The 23,235-nt window shown below is 45.7% G+C and overlaps 1 protein-coding gene across 5 annotated transcripts in view; it reads left to right on the top strand.

The window, feature by feature from the left end:
• Window positions 1-23,235, top strand: part of CHRM3 (cholinergic receptor muscarinic 3) — a 458,960-nt gene that overhangs the window by 201,359 nt on the left and 234,366 nt on the right. For all 5 annotated transcript variants that reach the window (XR_006783146.1, XR_006783147.1, XM_045816546.1 and 2 more), the window contains one exon: window positions 14,661-14,723. The gene's annotated coding sequence lies outside the window, so the exon portion shown is untranslated. The remainder of the gene's footprint in view (window positions 1-14,660; window positions 14,724-23,235) is intronic.

Raw genomic sequence — 23,235 nt, 5'->3', positions numbered from 1 at the left:
TTCATGAAAACCACATGGAATTTGTTAAAGTGCTACAGGTGTCAGCCATTTTTCTTTTTCAGACATAAATACAAAATTAGAAGAATGATACCTAAAAATACATATTGCAGAACATGCTGATGGGACTTAATGTCCCCTCGACACATTCTGTGTGGTTCTCCCAATGCTCCCGGGACGACCTGACCTTACTGGGCACAAGCAAATGTGTGGCTCTTTCTCCACGTTCTGGGTTAAATGTGAGGAGCCACCAATGACAGGAGTAAGACAAGCAATTTCAGAATGACAAATTGCTGTGATTTTCAAGAATAGAATTAAGACCATGTTCATGTTTATGTATATTTAAATATAGGGTTGGTAGTTTTAGAAAAACGAGGATCATGTATATTACATATTTTAGAGGCCTTCCAGTCTCAAGTACCACACGATACACTGTGACCCGTGGTCACCCCCACCCCCCCAAAAATGCAGAAGCCAGAGAAATGCAGACCTCTGAACAGGTCATGTTAGTGGAACAGAGTGGCCCAGGTAGAGAACAATGTCTGTCATCGTGTGTGTGTCTGTCCCTCTCCCTCTGCCCGTCTTGTTCAGCATGAGTGTGTTTCTCATGCTCCTTGTTCTGTCATGCACACGGGCCCTCGGGCACCTGGACCCACATTAGTGCCTCTAACCATTCATCAGCAATCTCAAGTCATGACAGCAGCAATCGAGAAACACAGCATCATGTTTGTGAGAAGAGGAAAATAGGAAGCCTAGATATCTCTCTGTCTGGCCTGTGGTTTCCTATTGGTGAGGGTTTGTGTTTCAGTCTATTAAATTATGCTTATCAAAAATTAACCTATCAGGAGTCAGACTTCTGAATAAAGGCCAAGCTAGGAATGTGGTGTGGTTGCTTATTTGAAAAAAATTTGCTATCCTACTGATCTCCTACAACTAAACAAATGAAAGTGTCAATTGAATAATATTACGTGGATGAATAACCAAAGGATACATATACTGTGAAATTTTAAGTAAAAAATCTGAGTTTAAAGATCCTTCACATTATATATGTGGAATAGTGGTTGTCCAACCGCCCTGGGAAAATACAGAGATAATTTTTATAATTTTAATGCTTATTCACAGGAATAGGCTTATACTGAGCTGCAGGAGAAATGGAACCCTGGACCCTGACTTAAGTTCCTGCATGGTCTTTCCCTCAGATGCCCAGTGACTTTGCTGCCTCCTGGATGGCCCCGCCCAGCGGTGCCTCACCCACCCCACACACCCTACACATGCAACTGTCTGCTCAGTGCGGCGGATGCTTCGAGCGATGGAAGGGAGACAGTGTGACTCAGTGCCTGAAAAAGTGGATGTGATTTCATAGATTACAGAAGTGTTTGCATTTGTAGCATTCTTGGAATCCTAAATGGATGTCTAATTGCCAAAAATTTACATAATCTCTTTCAAAGTACCAACTCTCTTTCAAAGATATGTGGGATTACTACAATTTTAAAAAGCAAACTGGAATACAAAGGTATTATAGTCAAATAAAAGTGCCCTTCTACTAGCTTGAAAAGTATTGACTTCTTTCTAGTCTCCATGAGATGGAAAACAATTACTATGTTTTTTCAAGAATGATTAATTATTTTGTTGACTATTTCTTAGTGAATAATTCTCATTTTTTAAATAACAAGTCGAGTTTTATGAGACTCGAACTGCTTTCCTCTTCTCCCACTTTACCCACAGTTTTGGGGAGGTCACCTCAATAAAATGGTTGTCACCAGAAGGAAACATTTTTGTAAAATGCACATAGACCTTTGTGGGGGGACAGGGGGAGGTACAGGTCTCTCGCTGCTGTCATCCGTCAGTCCGGAGGAGTGGGTAGATGGGAGTAGGCCCCTCCCCCCAGCAGGAGACGCCTGTGCAGCCCCAGCACTGGGACCCAGAGAAGAGCCCGCACAGCCCTGAGTGAGACCCACCAGGGCTGTTCCCGAGGCTCCCACAGCTCAGCCCTGAGCACAGGAGTGTCACGTGGGTGCTCACGTTGAAGAGACCAATTCCAACAGCAGGTGTTCCTTCACCCAAACACTGGTCGGCCCGGGTCCTTTCTCACAGCTCAGTTGTGCAGTGAGATGTCGGACTCTCCACCCGGCTTTGGGAAATGACAGCAAATCACAGCCACCCTCTCCTCCGTCCTTAGCCTTCCTCCATTAAACACCCAGCCTCTTCACGAACATACTTTTGCCTCTGTGTATCTTCTTTTAAAAAGTTGTGACATGTGTGACTTAAAACCAAGGATGCTCATTAGGAACCATTTTGAAAACAAGTGAGAGCGCACAAAAATAAAAATAAAAAAATAATTATTCATCTTTCACGTTATAGCCACTATTAACATTTTGATTTGCAAGTTGAACTACACAACATTGCTGGTAATTGACTGTTTTTGGTCTCCTCAATCAGGATAAACCTACATTTTCTGTGTGTTTCTAAAGATTTTATATTTTGTGTGCATTTTGCACTTATAAGATTGTAGACCAGTAGTCCAGACTTTATATAGAAGTGTTTTTTTTTAACCTAACATAATATAGAGGGCATTGTGCCGTGTAACTGCTCTCTGTAGGTGTAAGTTTTCATTGAGTTTCTCTCTTTTTTAGGGGGTGGGAAGAAGATAGCTCTTACTTTTTTTTTTTTTTGATGTTTCATTGTTTTTGCTATTACTATTGTCCCACATTTTCCCCTTTCACCCCGCCTCCAACCAGCCTGACCTCACCTTCCATAATCAGTCCCAAACGATTGTCCATGTCCACGGGCCCTTCATGTGTGTTCTTTGGCTAATCCCTTCCCCTCCTTTCAATCTGTCCCCCCTCCCCCACCCCTCCTACAGCGGCCAGTCTGTTCCATGATTCTATGCCTCTGGTTCTATTTTGCTCATGAGTTTATTTTGTTCATTAGCTTCCTCTTATAAGTAAGATAATATGGTATTTGTCTTTCACCAACTGATTTATTTCACTTAGCATACTAGTCTCCAGGGCCATCCATGCTGTCACAAAAGGCAGGAGTTCCTTCCCTTTTCTGCTGCATAGTATTCCATTGTGTGCATGTAACCACCGGTTTCGATCCACTCACCTAAAGGGCTCCTTTCTGTGTCAGTGCTCAGGGGCCATGGGCCTGGCTCCAGGCAGGCAGTTGCTCAGCAGTGAGTTAACCATTTACCAACCAAAGGTATTGCTTCAGCAAAAGTAGCCAAATTAATCTAGGACATTTGAGCATTTTCTGAAATGTATTTAACAAAATTTCCAGGGAAAATAATTAAATATGTTGTTTACATCACCAACATTATTATATTTCCTGAGAATGGGTGTAAGATAGGAACTGCCACATCTCATCAAAATTGACCTTTCCACGAATTTGAGGTAGAAATTTTAGCTCAGTATAGTTTCAGGAGCTCATTAAATTTTCAAGAGTATGTCTAAGGATATTGTGGTTGCAGTTCATATGTGATACTTGAAAATGTGTATTTCTAAATGCTGTTATCGAATGTTTTTTTCCTCTCCCAAGTAAACCCATTTTTGTGGTTGTGAAGCATAGCCTACATTATTCCATTTTCAGAAAAATAAGTTTATTTTTAATGATATTAGAGTCTATGAATTTGGGGAAATGCTTGTGCAGGCCCAAGGGCAAATTCATCTGCAAGCCAGGCTAGACTCGGAAGCGCAGATGTGTTTTTCTGACTGAAGTGGAGAGTCCCATGCTGTTTGTGCAATGCAGCGTTCATGCTGGGTCCCCTCAGGACACCTCACAAGGCCAGACCGGGTGGGACCCGGGTGGCAGCATCGGTCTGCCATCAGGTAGCTCACAGCGCACCTCTCAGTTTTCATTTCTGATGATCCTGTTTTCCAGACAGTGGGGACAGAGCACTGGACCCGGTACTTTCCAAATGTGCATGAGCACCAAACCTCTTTTTCTGAATACTGTGGAGCTCCCAAAACATCGGGTACAGTCTAGAAAACACTGCAAACACCTATGAAGAACCTTCTGGTTGCTTGATTTTACCCACTCTAAAAAAGCAGACATTCTGGTAACTTGCCAGAACCCAGACAGTAGCTCTCTACAATGCCAGCCAGAGTTAATTTTTACAAAAATAAGAAGACAGTATTGTGTCAAAAAAATTGACTCCACAATGTGGCATTAAAATATTTGTGTTTTTATAAGCATGATGAAATGCAGCACCTGGGAGTAATGGAGACTTCTAGTGTTAGTTTCCATTGTTCTCTCTCTCTCTCTCTCACGGACACACACACACACAACATGGATGGAGGAGTCTCCATGGCAATGATTATCACTTCACAACAATGATCCCATTTATCTTGTGTCTCATAGGAGCATTTATAAATCTTCTCAGTCTCTGCCTGCAGTTGTTAAATTTCTTTTGTTGTTATTGTTGATTGTTTGTCATTTGTTGTTTTTCAGTTAATTTTAGAGAAAGAGGAAAGGAGAGAGAGAGGGAGAGAGAGCCATCAATTTGTTACCCCACTTATTGATGCTTCCATTGGTTGATTCTTGTATGTGCCCTGACTGGGGATCGAACCTGCAACTTTGACGTGTCAGACACCTTTCTAGTCCAGCCACCCTGGCCTTGTTTATTCATTTAACCAACTGCCTCCTCAGTATTGTGTCTCAGTATTGTGTCTCTGAGAAGAGCCTGCAGTTCAGAGTTTTCAAGGTGTGACTTCAGCTCTGGTCTGAGCTGTCTATCTACTAGAGCAGCAACGTGGGCCCACAGTCCTTACCTACAGTCCTGTGAAAGAGGTGGACACATGAAAAGATACATAGGGTAACTCTAATTATAGGAGCTTAGCAGCCGCAGAAGCGGGCAGCCGAGGGTTGAGGGGCAGGAACAGAAGCAACTCGAAGAGCAGCTGGGCGTTGGACGTGGAGGGGCCAAACTGACCTGGAGAGCAGCTCAGCTTCATGTTATCCGGGATTTACTTTTTCATCAAAACGTAATACAAGGTCTGTCCAGAGGGTGTCCAGCCCTTTAATATGAAAAATAGAGACATTTATAGGAGAAGATACAAGATATAAGAAACACTGTACACAGGACAATGACGCCTCAGTCCCCTTCAAAGCAGGCACCTTGGGACCTCACACAGTTCTCCCAATCACCATCAGCTGCCCCGTCATATTTTCCTGATTCTCATCTCATCGATGGTCTGAAATTTCTTCCCTTTCAAAGGTGATTTTAATTTTGGGAAAAGCCAGAAGGCACAGGGTACAAAATCACAGGGCTGAGTCACCTGGGTGATCTGATGTTTTGCCAGAAAACTCTGCATGAGACGTGAGGCATGAGCGGGTGTGTCGTGATGAAGCTGCCAGTCACCAGTTGCCCACAGCTGCGGCCTTCTGGATCATCCAGATGGTTTCCATGAAGGAATGTTCAAGCTTAACACAAAATTTGATGCAGATTCATTGCTCTACTCAGTCATTTTGAATGTGACGGCCACACAGTACACATGCTCACTGAATACCATCTACCAGCCCCCCTCTCTAGTACAGTGAGGTCATCATTGTTCACACATGTGTGTTCCGATCCACTCTCCCTGGCTGCCAGGTTCCATCGGTGTCATACAAACCATTCTCATTATATTAACAATGGCTGGCATTTTCTGTACAAAACTCATACATGCCCATTAAAAACACACACACACACAGAAAACTAGAGTGTTAGAAAAAATCACACACCGTCCCATCATTCTATAGGGAGCCACGTTGTGATTTAGATGGAGTATTTCCTTTCTCCTGTCCACAAGAAGTAGCTGTTTCACATTGCTGTGAGGAAAGCTGACAGTTTCAGCTTTAGGCGCCAAATGGAGTGACTGTCCAAAGTCCGGGCTCAGCTACTGCTGAGGGCCCAACCCATAAATGTCCTATAAATACTGAAAAAGGAAAAAGAGAAAGGAAAACATTATTTTCCAAGCAAGCAAATCCTAGGCAGGAGCAAAATCTACCTTCATTATTGTGATTACAGTCGTCCCTCGCTATATCATGGTTCACTTGTTGTGGGTTTTTTTTTAAGATTTTATTTATTTATTTTTAGAGAGGGAAGGGAGGGAGATAGAGAGAGAGAGAGAAACATCAATGTGCAGTTGCTGGGGGCCATGGCCTGCAACCCAGGCATGTGCCCTGACTGGGAATCGAACCTGCGACACTTTGGTTCGCAGTCCGCACTCAATCCACTGAGCTATGCCAGCCAGGGCTGTTGTGGGTTTTTTAAAACCCATGATACAGTGAGTGAAGCCACAAATAAGTGAACTGCGATATAGCAAGGGACGACTGTATACTTCGCTGGTGAGTACCCATATAGAATTTTCTGTGTTGTTAAAATTACGTAGGTTTAAGAGTATAGAAAGTGTTTAACAGCATATGAAGTGTTTATAAGAGTGTGGGAAAGGTTTATAGGAGTGTGGGAAGGGTTTAAAAAACCTTAAAATATATATAAATAATAAAATAAATATAATGTCGCTACTTCATGGATTTTCACCTATCACGAGGGTCTCTGGAACGCAACTCCTGCGATAGGTGAGGGATCACTATATTTAAGAACAGGCCCTGGCTGGTGTGGCTCAGTGGATTGAGTGCCAGCCTACGAACCAAAGAGTTGTCAGATCGATTCCCAGTCAGGGTACATGCCTAGGTTGCAGGCCAGGTCCCCCATAGGAGGCACACTGATATTTTTCTCCCTCTCTTTCTCTCTCCCTTCCCCTCTCTCTAAAAAACAAATAAAGTCTTTTCTTAAAAAAAGAACAGAACTGCCTTAGGGTGTTTTAAGTTAAACCTATATTGTTACTGCTTTTTCCTCATCTCTCCAACTCCCAGCATAGCTGATGACCCTGCCTGTGCCCCTGCAGGGACAGGTCGCCGACTGCAGATCACCAGTGGTCCTTTACGGCATTGCTCTGACTCCTTGTGGAAGCACTTGAAGTAATTTTGTTTATAACAATCTAAACTTCGGGTTTATAAACAGCACCTATTTTTTCCCCTTTAAAATCAGATCCTTGAACCCGTGGGAACACCAGTGTTAGATCAGGTGCTGTAACACCGGCTGGGCCACAGTGAAGAAATCCTCCCTCCTGGGTTTTGCATTCCCACTGTGACCTAACTTCAGAGAAAGAGACCGAGGTTTAAGGACGAATCATGAAGCCCCTGAGTGGGGCCTGCTGCAAGGTGACCTGAAGGAAAAGTGATGACCATTTCCAGGTGTCTGAACAGAGCCATCTCTGGCTGAAGAGTGGCATTGTAAAGGCGTAATGTTGTTTATAGAATTCAGGAACTAGATGCTGGACCTTTTCCTTTGTTATAGTTTTTTTTTTCTTTGACCTTTTAAAGAACATGGGAAACCATTGAGTGAGCTAGACATTTTTAAAATTATAGTCTTATGGAAAAATAATAGCAGTGACTTTTAAATCAGTATGTTTCCCGTGTAGAGAAACATACTGAATGAACATTTACTCGTTTTCCCTTAATGCAACATAAGCCTTTAAAAATCCTCCCTTTGAATACTAGTTGCTGTTGTTTTCCTAAAATATTTTCCGGGGATTGTCTCCCTCTCATGTCACGGCCAAAGGCTGGGCCCGTCTGCCTGGTGCAAGCCCATCTCTGAGGCCCTGCAGACCACAGAGAGGTGCTGCTGAGAGCGCTGTTTCTTGCCAATAACCAGACAGATTTACAATCAATCAACAGAGAGACAGAGGTAATATCCAAACATGGTGAGGAAAGTGGGAAAAGAGATTGCAACAAGTAACTGGCATTATCTGCTGGAGTACAATATAAACTGTGAAGACCTTCTGATCCATACGTTGTTGCTTTAGGCATATATAACTACAAAAATGAACTTACCTGTACATATGCATGGGGATTGACGCTGTTAAATTGTTTCTAATAGAAAAAAGGAAACATTCCTAATCTCACAAGCGGTAAAAGGGTTAGTTATATAAAGGACAGTAAGTCCATGCTAAGGGGCTCTTACTAACTCCTGAAGAGCCAGCGGAAGCGCCACAGGCCGATGGAGAAAATGCCCGGCCTGGCTCGGGGAGAGGTGCGGACGCTTTGTGCTGGGGGCACCAGGAGAGCTGTGAGGGTGGAGGGTGCATGTGAATGAGACAGACCGTGGAACGACACGCAGCCCCTGAACAATCACGGGGACTGAACTGGGGAGTGAGAATGGGGAGGGCAAACACCATTCAATTGTTTCCCTTTAAATAATTTGGTTGATTAAATGATATTTATTACTTGATAACTAAAAAATAAGAGGGGGAAGCATTTTACTCTGTGTCATATGTGAATGGTCAAGTTTTCAAATTCTTTTCCTAAATTCTTAGCGTGGCTGGAACGTGGGCTGACAAAGGCGATGGCTCGAGCACAGAGAGTCAGGGGCAGAACCAGGGCGATCAGAGGCCTCCTGCTCACAGCCACGCCTTCCCACTCGGCCCGCACAGGCTCCTTAGAATTACAGGTGTGTTAGCCCCCTAGGCTTATCGCTAATGTGTGTCTCACCTCACACCTTGCTGCATATCCAGTGGGAATATAAAGGTGGGAAGTAATTGTTTCCCATGTGAAAGGGCAAGTGACTGTGTGTAAACCCTGGCTCCTCTTCCTTCCACCTCATTTCAGCCACTAACACAGATGAACTCTTTTTAAATACTGTACCTCACAAGTGTCAGAAATACATGGTGAATCACATGCAATGAATGACCCTTGCACCCTTCGACTTGGTACAGGCCTCCATAAGCCCATGGCTGTGCATTGCCTTTAAATTAGCTGTTCTATGAAAGGAAATAGGGTATCGAGATTGTGTCTGTTGTTGTCCTGATTCTGAAAGCTGTTGGCAAACAGGGCTCTATTATCATACATATTCTACTAAAGTTCACATTTCATTGCATATCCACCACTTGTAACCAAAAAACAAAATTCAGAAATGGTAGAACTTGGAATAAGTTATTCTTTAATTGTTTTCAGGTTCAATAGTCTATGATTTTAAACAAACAAAAAAGCCAAAGCTACAGGTAAAGATAGAGATAACCTCTGATAGGTTTTTGCTCACATAGAACTGAATATCAAGTTGGGAGTGTATTAGTCTGCTTGTGCTGCTGTAACAAAATTCCACAGGCTGGGTGGCTTAAACAACAGAAGTTTCTCCTCTCACAGTTCTGGAGGCTGATGGTCCAAGATCGAGGTGCTCGAGTATGGGTTTCTGGGGAGGCCTCTTTCCCGTTTGGAGACAGTGGTTTTCACTGTGACCTCACCTGGCCTCTTCATTGTGCATGAAGAGAGCGGTCAGGAGGGAGAGTAAGTGAACAAGAGAGAGCTTCTTCAAGGACACTGGCTCTGTTGGATTGGGGCACCGCACCCCTACAATCTCACATAACCCTAATTTACCACCTTAAATATTCCATGTCCAAATATAGTCACTTTGAGGGCAAGGGATTCCACGTGTGAATTAGAGGGGACACAATTCAGTCTGTACAGGGAGAAAAATAAATACAGACTACTATAGGATAGTAAAGCTGAGTATATTTGATTTTATGCTAAGTTTCTCTCTTCTAAGTTTTTGTTGCATCTTCTAGTAAAAGCAGTATATTGAGCTGAGATTTTAACTGCCTGTTGCAGCTGGTGGGCATCATCTATAGAGTTTTATTTTATAAGGTCATTTATTATAAATTATTAAAATGTCTTTATATTTAACATGGTATGTAAAACATATACACACATCCTTTTAAAAAGTGATATTTAATACTGTCTTTACTTATTTTTTTACTTTGCTTTAAAATAGCTTAATGCTGAAGGAATGGGTTAAACCTCAGATGCAAAAAAACCTCAATTGCACTATTTCACCAGCACTGTAGAGACACCAGTGAGTTGTCATTAAGTACTTTTTACTTCTCCTGATTTATTAAAAAATATAGAAGTACACTTAAATCATATCTAATTTCAGGATGAGCCAACCAGCAAGTGTTGTTACTATGGGTGGAGTTTCTTTCAGTCGCTGACCTGTGTGTGTGTGGAGTGAAAGGTGAAGCCACAGAGTCCAGACCACACTTCTCACGCTGTTTTCCGTGTCTAGCTGGATGTAGCCTCCAACTCTTATCTCAACAGTGTGAAGCTGGTTTTCTGCAGCTGGACTGATGGTCAGTCCTTGTCCCTGGCCGGGCAGCGGTCCCCTCCCCATCCCTGTGTCGCTGCCACCTGCCAACATCAGAGTGTGGAGCATCGCCTCCCTGTTCACTTGTCTGCTGACACTGCCTCAAACTACGGGAACCCCTGATGTGAGGAGGCTGTGAGAGACTCTCTGGACCCACTTTCACAGGCCTCAGAGTTGGGGAGTCGTGAGAATCTGAAACTGTCACCTGCAAGGCTCACCCCTGCCACCTGTTAGTAAAGAGAAGGTATGTCCCCTGCAGTTGGTGGCTCCTGGGATTGTGTCACCTCTGAGAGGTCTGGCAGGCCCTTGGGAATCAGTGTCCACAGTTCATCCTGGATGGCTGTCCTGATTCTTATCTGAGGTGGTCGTCCCCACCCCGTGTACCCGCTCTGAGGGCTCCATATCCCCATCACTCATCCGTTCTCCAGAATGCTAAGCCTGGCCATGTTCCCCCAAAATGGGCCGAGGCCTGTGAGCTCTGTGGACCACCATGTCTGCCTCCATCCTGATGACAAGGATGGAGATGCCCAGAAGGCTTCTGATGCTGTGCGCCCATCAACCCACCAGCCTGGCTCAGGGCCATCTCCTTAGACACTCCAGTCAAGGACTGTGGCAACACTCCTTGACAACCAATGCCTGGAGTGAGTGGCTTTCTCCAGCCCCAGAATGCCGGTCCCACAACTGTGCCTTCTTCCCATACTGCTGTGCTCGCAGGGAGCCCGGCGTACCTGTCCCTCTCTGCACACTCAGGGCCCACGGGGAAGTGTGCTGCCCTGAGCAAGGCCCACGGGGTGCCAGGCAGCTCACACAACTCCTCAGAAATGGTGCAGAGACGGATGGACCTGCTGAACTTGGATGTATTGATTTGTGTGCATTTTGTAATGTGGATGAATGGGTGGACAGAAGAGGGCAGTGGTAGATGGGAGAAGATGAAGCAGCATCCAGTTTGCCTTGATAACCCCTGTAGAGCTGTGGTTCCCCTGCAGAGACAGCAGGCTCCACTTTCTTCATGTGTGTGATGCAGATGACAGTGGAAATGGCGTGATGAGTAAGTGGTTGGGTGTGTGTGAAGGGCTGGGAATGGCACCTGGCTAGTAAATTGTTGTTGCTTTTGTTGTTACTGTGATGTGGGGTTCGTAATAAAAAGTACCCTAGCTTATATATCTACTTTACCAACGTACTTACTGGGAAACTTTGAAACAGTGATTAGATCCTGAGCCTCATGTGCAAATTGAAAATAATAACAAGGAAATGCATAATTTCTTCCACAAGAACTGTCCCCTGTTTTAATTGTTCTGCCTTCCCCTGGCTAGATGGGATGGCTGAAGATGAGGAGACAGGCTTTGGTGCATCAGGCAGAGCCCAGGAGGACATCTGAATGGGCACAGATACTTAGTTAAACCAGGTTTGAATAAGAACTTAATGCAAATCAGACTAAGCATAATATATACACTTTTAGAACTATATATCCAATTTATATCCTATTTCCATAAAACAGGCTGTCAAGCCCTGGCCAGAGTGGCTCTGTTGGTTGGAGTGTCTTCCTGAGAACCTAAAGGTCACCCGTTCAATTGCTGGTCAGAGCACATACGTAGGTTGCAGGTTTGATACCTGGTCAGGGCACATACACCAGGTAACCAATGCATGTTTCTCTCTGACATCAATGTTTCTCTCCCCCGCTCTCTCCCTCCCTTCCTCTCTCTCTAAAATCAATAAGCGTGTCCTTGGGGAGGGGAAAAACAGGCTGTCAATCTCAACTTTGCCAAAACACATATTTATTTTGGCCTTCTGATAGGGAAGTTAAAAAAAATAAAGATAAATTGTAAAATCAAAAAGGGGAATGTTCTAGGTCCTCCCTGAGTGCCAGGATCTAATTTCAGCCTTGCACAAGAAGCAGATCGGTTAGTGAGCTTATTTGCTTCAAGACTGTGGACGTACATAATGCTGTCCAAGTCAGATGGCCACAGATGTGTTCACCATCCACTTCGACTGCAAGTCATCTGCTCACATGCTCTGCCTCTTGTTAGCAATAAGAGTGATGTACTTAGAAAGTAGGCAAATGTGATTTTCAGGAAAAGTTTTAAGGAAACGGGACCGTCCAGGTCAGCATATGAAGTGTCCAAAGCAGCTCCCTCACGGAGGCTGTGCACAGCGTCGCCTCCGCGGATGGTCTGACCGAAAGAGGCTGCTACCTCAGAGACATTTCACACTGGGGCCTGCGTTTCTCAGGCCCGGGGCCTCTCCTCTCGCCTTCCTTACGACAGCCTCACTTGTCTCCGGGTTTGCTGTTCTCTTTGTTGCGTGATTATGACAACAGTCTCCGGAATCGCCAGTCACATTGTGATTATGTAACCTTTCAACCACGTTCCTTGGGCTCTGGAGGAGCCTGTCATGTACAGGCAGAGAGCTGAAGCTCACCCCTAAATGAATGCTGTGTGCCGTTAATTTGCAATAGACAGAAAATGTGCTAGGATGAGAGCCAGTTCCCTTCCCGGTTTTCAAAGTGAAAGCTTTCCTGAGCCAAACACTAGAGAGAAGTCGAAACACCGCAGGGTGTTCAGTCTCAGTTATTGTTCTAGATTTCCCTTAGTTTACATGACATTTTTATTAGCAGACACTTTAATGGCTCGATAGTGTTTATTTCTATTTTATCATTAATAGTGTAACTCAATTTTATATTATTGAGAGATTTACTTATTTATCCTGATCTGAATCTTAGTATGTATTCATGTTGGGACTCTTAATTCTAAGTCAAGCAAATGCATTCTGGGTAACTGTTAACTTTTATAATAAAATTCATATAACAAATTCTCATTGAGCTACTACTATGTGCAAGACACTCAGTAGGTTACTGTGAGGTAAGCACTCGCCTTGTGAAATACTAGGTTCTGGAAGGAATCCAGAATGAAAGGTGAACGCCAGGCTCACTGGCATGGCCCGCATGGCGGAAAACATCTGTGTGCAGGAGAGAGACGGGGGCAGGAGTGATTCCGTCTTCCCCTGGAGGTGCTGGACGACCGCCCTACCCCCACCTGCAGCAGGAGTGGAGTGTGCACACACCGAGTTTTCTCCAGTGGTGCCGACATTTCTTCCTGTGGGGATGCCCGTTTCTGAACAAGGCAAGGCAGTTATTGGGGAGAGTCGGACCACTGGAATTCAGGCGGCGACTGCTCACCATACACTCTCAGCCTTGGTTTCCCCGTGCTGCAGCCCCTTCTTTTCTAGGGCATGCTCTGCAGACTGGGGCACTGGGGAGAGAAGTGGGCTGACCACGCTTGCCTGGGCCAGCTGCTGAAAGTTGGAGAGGGCCCCTGATCCAGCGGCCCGGCGCTGCCAGCAGCAGCAGCAGGAGAGAGGGAGACTGAGGCAGGAGAATGGCTGATGTGCTGCAGGACGGACAATGCTTCTCACATTGGGGGAGGACCAAGAACTTTTCTTCCTGTCCATTTGTCCCAATCCTTTGAAGACTGATACTTCAACAAAAGGCAACACAAAACACAAATGCCTGTTATTTAATGATTAAGTAAACATTTATCCAGGCACTTGGCTTGTCACAGACCTTCATCTCAGATGCTGCACTGAGCTCCTCTCGTCCTTGCTGAGAAGGTCCCTCCACAAGCACCTGTGGAGCTCTCTCTTGTCACCCCACAGCCCCTTGTGTCCTTGTCACTTGGCTTCACCTTCCCTGCCCTGGGGACCGCGAGGTTCTCCTTTAAACATGCGACACTGCCTCCTCAGGCTCTATCCCCAGGCTCTCCCGCGGCACTGCCTCCAGCCTCGGGCCTCTGTGCTTGGGGACATCCTGCACAAGGACACACATCCCTCCTTCTCCCCTTGGGCACTTGCTGTGTCCTTTCCTTTTTTCACGTGGACCTGCGGAAGGAGACAGTATCCTCAGAGATGCTTTCTGGCCTAAACACCAGGCACCCCGCACTTTGAGAACGTGAATGGCAGTATCTAAAACAGGAGCAGGTTGCCTTTAAGGTTCGGTTCTGTTTCTAAATGCGGATGGGGCTAGTCACTAGACAGCGGTGGTGTCTGCATCTCCTGTGGTGTCTGGGAGAAGGCTGCACACTGGGTGGGCCCAGGCGTTGTCCCCAGGAATTCCCTTGGAACTCACTTGCCACACACGGAAACACCAACTCTGACATGTAACATCAAGGGATGGGCAACATCTTTTGTTTTCTCCTCTTCTTGCTCCATGGTCCATCATTGCGACGGAAGCTTCGGTGGGCATGAGGAGTGAAACTATCAAAAAGCCACTCATAGGAAGTCAACAGGTGCACTTCTTTTGCCTTAACTCTCTGACCACCTGTGTGCTCATTGGTTCCATGAGGTGGTTGGGTACCATGGCCTTGGAGGTCACTTTCAATAGAAAATTCTGTGATGTTCCTACATTTCCTGAAATCATCTTGTGTAACCTGTGGGCTTGCCCTTTTCCAGGGTCCTAGCTATACGTTAACCCCATTTTCCTATTTTCTTCTAGCACCTGTGTTCTGATTAGAGGCCCAATGAATGATATTCAGAACTTCTGCTGAGGTACTATAAGGTAAGATCTTCTTCGAGTTAAATTCTTAGCTTTAAAATGGGGGGTTATGGCTTGATTTGAGAGAACAGATTAATAAGGAATAGGAATTTTTAAGTTGGCATTCTTCAATACTATTTGTAATTGTTGCTGTGTGGATCTTAATATAAACATACAGTCATGCTCAATTTTTTGTCTTAATAAAGATTTTTGTTTGCTTATTTGCTCATCACATTCAAAATTGCAAAGAAGCCATATTTGTGGAAATATGAAAATGGTTGATTTTATTTCAAATACTAATTTTTATCCTAACTGTAGTGATATGGGAGTTTTTGAAGTACAGTTTATCTGTGGGCTACTCATGTTTTGGTCAATGGTTGACAGATCAGCATACAGTGCTTCTCACATTGGGGGGTCCCATAGGTTATAGTGGAGCTGAATTTTCTGTCAGAAATGGAAGGACATGTGAACCGGGAAGACTTTTTTCCCCCTGATGGGAGCAATGTCTGTGGGGCTTGGTGACAAAGTCCCTCTCGGTCCCAGGCCCTCAGTCCTGAGTCACAGGTGATGCCCCAGGCGGTCACCATGGACCCGTGTCACACGGAGGAGCCCGTCCCCCAGTGCTGATGCACCCTCCCAGACCTGCCGGCGGTCCTCTGGGAGCAGTGCTATGTGACTTCGCTGAGGACCCCAGGCCCAGTGAAGGGTCCACAGGAGCAACCTCAGCGAAGGTCAGGTGCTGCTGCCACTTGAGTGAGGGCTGTCTGTGGTGGTGTGGAGCCTCCTGCCCCTCGACTGTGTAAAGCACAGATTAGTTTTATTTCTTCCATCAGTTCAATGCCAGGGAGAATGCTTTGTGCCAGCTAGGCCCAAAAACAAATTTCCCAAATCAGCATATCAAGCCCTCAGTTCTACACACTCTTTGTGTTAACATACCCTCTTTTGCCATGAATAACACAAAGTTCCTTCATCTGACCTTTGCTCCAACAAGCCGTAGTCAAACCACATGGATACAACCTTCACCTATGACCCTTTATCTCTTCACCTGGATTTCCTTTTTCTACTGACCCTCGGGCCACCTTGGCTTCCCTCCCTGCAGAGAACGGTCACGTGACCTGTGTCTCACCCAGCCGATGTCTCCCCGGACCTGGCACTCCCACCACCCTGCACATGGAGCAGGGCTGGCAGCTTCAGTGCTCTGTCTGCCGCGGCAGAGGCAGCAGGGGTAGGGCTCTGGGACTGCGTTCCCAGCATCAGTGATTGTGGACCGTCATGCCCTGGGCTTCATAGCACTCCCCACACACTCACTGACTCACTCAGAGCAACTTCCAGGCCACAGGCCCCATTCGTGGTGAGTGTCCTGTAATCCAGGAGAACCACTTTTATTGTACCTTGCATTCCCCTTTTCTATAGTCCCTTTTCTATGTTTAGATATGTTTGCGCACACAAATGCTTACCGCAGTGTCACAGTTGCCTATGGCAGTCCGTGCAGTTAACGGCTGCACAGGCTGGAGTCCCAGGAGGGACAGGCTATGTGTGGTCCAGGTGTGCAGTTGGCTGCACCACCCCGGAGTGTGGAAGTGCCTCTGTGATGGTCACACAGTGACAGAATTGCCCACTGCATGTCACTCAGAATCTATCCCGCTGTTAATAGTGCGTGACTGTACTGCAAAATGGTTGGATTTTTAGCGTATGCAGGACCTCATAGCTTGTCTAATTCATAGAAACTCAAACATTATTCCTTGATTTAAACTGCATTGGTCAGAATGCTATAGAAAATCTGATTGTGGATATAAAAAAGAACAACACAGTGACAAAGTTCAGGCTGTTTTAATGTCCTCATTAATGGTCCTTTCTCTATCCAGCCATCCTTTCTCTATTCAGCAGACAGTATCTGTCCTCCCCTTCTTCCTTCCTGAAACAATCCAGATGTGCTGAGGGATGGCAGAGTGCCTACTTTAAAACCCGTTGCCCTCCCTGCCTCCTCGCCCAGCTGTGGCAAGCGAGCTGCAACCACTGGCCCTGGGAGAGCAGAGCCTCCAGAGGACACTATTTTTGGAAAACTGTTCTTTGTTATTACCTCATCTTTCCATCTGGCAAGCTCTTTTAAAGTTTGTAGCTACAAGGTTTTAATTTACGAATGTGATCAAGTGATGGCACAGGGGTAATGCAATCGAAAGAAGAATTTGTTGGTTACTATTTCTGAGATGGGGGCACAGTATGCCGTCCAGGGCCACCCAGGGGAAGCACCCAGTGTGGGCATAGGCAGAGGTCAGGAATGAAGAAAAAGCCCAGGTCAGAGTCTTCCCTGGGAGTTTCTGCAGGAAGTGCAAGGGAGGCTGGGAAAGCAGCCTAGGACCACCCATTAGAATCGTGTCAGTGGGCTCTGGGCTCCAAGGGGCACTCTGGTTGCCGGGCCCCTGCCCTGGGTGAGTTAGGGCAGGCAAGTATTGACTCAGTGTGTGTGAGTTAGATAAGAAAGTGGTTGTGACTATTGACTCAAGCTCACATGTGAAAGATGTCACTAAGCCAGGGCCTTTGTAGTCTCTTAAGAATTGGCTAGCTCTGGGAGGGGCAGTCTCCCCCTGGCCAGCAGTCTTTGAAGATGTCAAAGCATCATAAAACACAGACAGTAAAATGCATGATTAATACAAAGCACAGCCCCCAGCTGGTAATCGCAAAGACAGAAGCCACAGTTAGGGAACTGGAGCAGAAAGGTGACAGGAGCTCGTGTCCTCAATGGCATTCTCATGTTCAGGGAGCCACCCATTAGATTTTCTGTGACGTCAGTCCGATAACCCCTTCCTTGTGGGTCTCGGCAGGCACAGAGCCGAGAGTGCATAGCTGACTCGCCAGCACTCACGACGTGTCGTGCTGACCCACACCCTGTGGCCGATGAAACCTGCGCACACTGCCGCCAGGCAAAGCGCCACCCAGATAGTGGGACTGGTGCTTTGAGATGCTAAGAACTTTGTCCTATGAGCCAAGTGCCAGAGGTGGACTTTGAACGTGGCTCCACTGGGCGCGGTCCCTGAGGTCTGCTCCCTCAGTGCCTGCTGCTGCTGAGGACGATTGACAGGAGTTGGTGGCACTGTCAGTTCACTAAGCCCTCAGCGCCCTTCAGTGACGCTGTGGCCATCACCATCCATTTACAAAGCTGAGCGAACGTTAGTCCGTGTTGTTAAAAAGGAAGAGAAATCCTTGGTTTGGAGAAATCGGGACAAATTGGAATTGTCTATGAAAGCAGGTGAAGGACATATTAATTTCAAGTTTCTTCTTTTGCTTTTTGTTCTTTGGAAACAATAGTTCAGAACTAATGGACAAAGAATGGCCTCCAAAACTCAGCTTTAACCTGCAGTCTTAATATTACATATTCTCCTTCTAACAATCTCCATTACTTAACTCATACTTATTATGTTCAGAAAAATACAGGTAAAAGATAAATTAGTAATAAAATTCCCCTCCAGAGAAAGTCATGCAAGATATTTACTAGGTTCTAAGCTGAGTCAGAGAGGAAGGTGCTGGGAAATGGGAAATTCTGTGGCCTGGAAAATTCCAGAGGGGAAATGCAGGTGACAGCCAGCTCTCTGAGCACTTAAAGGAGCTTTTCACCTCTCTGGACTTTTGTTCTTCATTTTTAAATTGAGGGTGTAGATATTCTTTATTTTTTTCCTTAATCCTCACCCAAGGACATGGTCATTGATTTTAGAGTGAAGGGAAGGGAGGGAGAGAAACATTGATTGGTTGCCTGTCGACCTGGACCCAACCCTCAACCCAGGCATGTGCCCTGACCAGGAATCAAGCCCATGACCTTCCAGTTTACAGGACAATGCTCCGACCCACTGAACTACACCGCCTAGGGCGAGGGTGTAGATCCTAAATTAACAATTAACCCGCTGGGTCTCCTCTGCTAATGCAGGGAAAAGCTCTGTCTCCTGAAGCAAATGTCCTCTTTTTGGCCCTTGAACCCACACATCACTGTTATGCCCCCTTGCTTACTGTCAAATATACCCTGAATCTCTTTACCTCTTTCTGCCTCTTCTGTCCTGACCATCATTCTGTCTTGCTTGGACAACTGCATGGGCTCCCTGGGGGTCCTGGCTTCCATTGCTGCCATGCCATGCCCATCTGGGGATGCACATCTGACCGTGTCACTGACCCATCTGAGACCTGCTCCCACCAGGCCTCCTTCCTTGGCAGTGTGAGCAGAGCCCAGGAACCCAGGCATGCAACCGTGACTGACAGGGCCTACCACATGGCTTCTGCCTGGACTTTCTCTGGCACTCCATCCCTCGGGTCCCTGCCTTTCTCTCTGTTCCATGACTGTTCTCTCGTGTCTGTTCCCCGGGCCTGGCATTGCTGCCCCTGGCCCTTCCTTCCCAGCTCAGTGGCCACAGCCTTTGGTAGCATGCTTTCAAAATGAGCGCTAGCCCAGGCACCCAAGTGTAATTCCTTTTAAAAACAAGCATTTTTAAGGCATATTAAAATACCCCTATGGAAAAAATACTTATATATACAGGAGTGGGCAAAAGTACGTTCACAGTTGTGAGTACACAAAACCGTTTATCCTTGTATTATTATTTATTAATTATTGTATTATTTTTCCATGCGAACAGCTGTAAGCCTACTTTTGCCCACTGCTTATGGCTTAAGGGATTTAGGCAGGACGTGAAGAATTTGGCCACATTTGTTTCTAGTTTGTTTCTCCCACGCTACAGTATGATGTAAATTCCCGAGGGCAGGCCCTTTTCTCGTTCATCCCCGTAGACTCCGCGGAGCCTGTGAGGACAGCTGTCCCCTGCGGGTTGGTGGCTCGTGTTCACTGAATGAGCGAATGCAGGGGAAGAAAATGCCAAATATCCCCACAGAAATTAAGCCATAGTTATAGGTGTTCCCAGCATGCCTATTGCTTAGACTGAATGAAGGGCGAGAAATAGAGGAAAAGAGATAAACAAAATTTTGGGAAGAGGGGCAGACAGTGGTGCCCACAGCAACAGCGGTGAGTCCTGGGGGTCCCCGCCGCTGGGGGTTTTCACTGGTGGCGTTTCTGAGCTATGGTGCCAGGTAACAGCGCCAGGTCTTGGGTCTTACAGCCAAGTATTAGCTAAGTAAGTTCTGACGCATGATGGTCAGAAATGGGTGTCAAATGAAGGTCCAAAAGAAAGAAATAATAAATTTTTGAACTGCAAAATTATTAGAGAGCAAAACTTTGCCTTAAAAAAGGGGGTCTCAATTCCCTTAATGCCAGTATTTAGCTTGTGTTAGTAACAGGTATTACAAATGCAGTTAAGTGTGGAAATGCACCGCGAGGAGCGCTCAGTCCCTGTGCCCCGCACCTGCGCATGCGCTCCAGACAGCACCCGGTCTCCAGGGCGGTGTCCCAGTGCCGGACTGTCCCAAGCGGGCCGGAGTAGGCGGACTAAAGTGGATCAGGGAAGCTAGAAAAACATCTCGTCTGTCAGTTAAACCAGGTAGCCTTGAGGTTAGGTTACCACGATTTGGAGCTTTTTGTTTCCTGCCAAGTGGGATTTGACAGCTGTTTATAAAATATTTACATTCTTATCTCAGTGACATTGACAGCACTTTTGGGTCTTTGGAAGATGATAATTATATGTTAGGAAAATGTTAAAGAAAAAGTTTGAAGCTGATCTCTTGAGGGAAAAATCTGTTTTTACAGTTGTACAGAGGAAGGAACTATGAAAGGATACACTTCAAATAAAACTCAGCAGGAATGGGCGTTTGTGAGCAGAGCCCACCGTAGAGGGCGAGCTGCCCCTCCGCGGGGCTGCCAACTCGGCCATCTGGCTGCCTAATGCTTCTCACGTCTCTAACATCATCGTGCAATGTTTGAAGGGTGTGTGGGTAAATTAGAATTTGGGGGCATCTGTATGGCATTTTGGGGCATGTATGTGGCATTTTATGAAAAAATCAAAACATTTTCTTAGTATTAAAAGAAAAAAGTATTGGAGAAAATACTAAGTATTGTATTGAATTTATATAAAATTATGAAATACAATATTTTCAAATATCTTAATGACAAGTGTGAATTCACACGTCATGTTTTTCTTGACGATCAGGAGTTCTGTTAGGCAGTAGTGACCAAGTCTTGATCAGTGGTGCCCCTGACAGTCGCTGCCCCTGCGGTGCTTCGGAAGGATAAGAGATGATAGAAAACTTAAAGCCTTTTTTATAGTCATTCAGAAGTGTCCTTCCATTGAAACTATATTTAAAGCCTCTAACAGCTATTACTTTCATTGACAAATGTAATGTTGAAATTTCTTAGGATAAGGCAAAAGATTTTTAGAATCTGACCTAACTTCTTAGTATCAGTCATTCTAAACATTCATAGCTGTCAGCCTGCACGTGGCTCGGACCCCACTGAAAGGGCACCTCAGCTTCCCATAGGCAAAGGTGGGCTGGACTGTACCTATGGGACCAGGAGCAGATGTGTAACTGGAGGACCTGGGCCACCCTGACCCCTTGTTCTCCCTGCTCCTCCATGGGTCTCACACTCACAGCGTGCTGTGGACCCTCCACCTGACAGGTCAACACACCTCCTCCCTTCAGTGTCACAGCTGTCCTTTGGCCACCTGTTGGGGTCCAGGGTGCACCAGAGGACGCTGTCTAATCCCCCAGAGGGAAGTGGGCTTGGGCCTTTGAGCAATGGATTCTGGGGACCTGAAGATATGAAACCTGGTCTAGGAGGACCCCAACTCATTGTGGGGTTTTACTTGGAGAGGGTCATGGCCGGAGGAAAGCCAGAGGAGCCCTGCCAGAGTGCTTCTCTAACAGGAGCCTGTGCCATGCCTGTTAAGGGCGAGGCTGGTTCAGTGGGCTGGGCACGGCTCTGACACTCCTGGGAGGCTAGGCCTTACCCTGACCGCTCTGAGGCGCAAGGCTGGCATGCACAGGGGACCCTTTGCCTGGGTTTCAGGGCAGCACCGGACAGAAGGATCTGCTTTAGTTGGAGATGGGCATGTGGGCCTGCTATGGAGCACTGTCCTCAGCCCTGGAATGCTCCACCCTGGGTCCTTCACACCCTTTATTCTTCCCAATTCTACACCATGCATCGTAGCCAACTGGATCTCCCAGTCCTCCATCAGCTCACAGCCCTTTATCCACAACCCGTGTCCAGGCACTGACCCTGACGTCCAGGTGGTAGAGCCCACCTTACCTGTGCTCAGAGCATCGTGGAGGAGTGGCATGTGCCAGGTGTCCCCATCATGCCTGCGGTCTGTGAGACCTGGAGCTCAGCACTAAGTAGGGCTCAGCCTTGCATGCCTATGAGGACTGACACCTACCCTGGGTCCTGCCAGCCACACAGGGTCTTAGGGTATAGGTGTGTGCCCCGTACACCAGGGCTGTGCAGCCTGGCGGGAGGGAAGCCCTACACTTAGCTTTAAAAAAGGCCCACGAGGTAGAGGTCATACATCTAATAGTTCTCTAGCAAGACAGTAATACAGTATATGGGATTAGATGAAAAGGCTACAGTTTTCAGATATGACCCAACTGAAAGGAATACATTAAAAATATGCTTACATTTTCAGAGGAACATTTGCACTAAAAGTAAAAGAAAATTTATGTAAGGAGCAAAATAGAACAGAACCATAGACAGTATTTTTAAATAAAAAGACCATTTGGGAAGCAAATATGCATATTATGGTACATACAAAAGAAATAAAATGAATAAGTAGATTGCATTATCAAAATATAAATAATATCAGAATATGGACACCAAAACTAAAAGAAATTGTATGGGCTGACTATAAAAACTTACAATGAAATAGCAGCCATAGAAAACTACAGCAATTAGGTGAACTGACAGAGGTGTTTAATTTCATAAAAATCAACATTTGGAGTTAGTAGGTTATATTTTTTAACTGAAAGGGGATTTAGACACAGTTCTGTCATGTGGAGAAATTAAATGACTTTCCAAGAGAAATGAGAAAGCTCTTAGGCTTACATGAAAACACTGTAGAAATGAATGTGAAAACGAGAGAGACAGCCTCAGCACAAACAGCATGCGCGATGCATGAAAATGTACGAAATGCACTCGTAAGAGTGCTTTGAAAAAAATCCTCATAATGTGATAAAAGGCAAACCTTGTGGAAGTGCCATATTTATATTCCAGCATATCACTGGGAAAAAAATGAAAATTTAATTTAGAGTTTCTTATTTTTCTGACACTGCAAACTATCTAATTTTCCTTTCAGCACAAAACTTAACTGAATTCCTGCCGGGCGTTCCTGAGACAGAGTCCAGTGATCTGGGCTGAGGCTGCACGGCCTCTCTCCCTGCAGAGCTTGCAATCAGTGTTGATGACAAGCCATGCAGATACCGCTTTAATGTTTTAAGTGTTGCATACAAGGCCTGATCTAAGTAATGTAACCAAGCACTTTAATTTCCAAAGGGACTATAACCCTGTGGTTATCATGCATTCTACCTTGGGTGTTTATATCCTTGATGCTTTCCACACTGATAAACATACAGAAGCTTTGTAACATGTTTGGTGTATTCATGACATCACAAGGTAGAA

The sequence above is a fragment of the Phyllostomus hastatus genome, unplaced genomic scaffold (assembly GCF_019186645.2).
Source record: "Phyllostomus hastatus isolate PE091 unplaced genomic scaffold, TTU_PhHast_1.1 phas_contig_148, whole genome shotgun sequence".
Taxonomy (NCBI): domain Eukaryota; kingdom Metazoa; phylum Chordata; class Mammalia; order Chiroptera; family Phyllostomidae; genus Phyllostomus; species Phyllostomus hastatus.
Note: the sequence above shows the minus strand (reverse complement) of the source record. Positions and strands in the feature narration are given on the sequence as shown.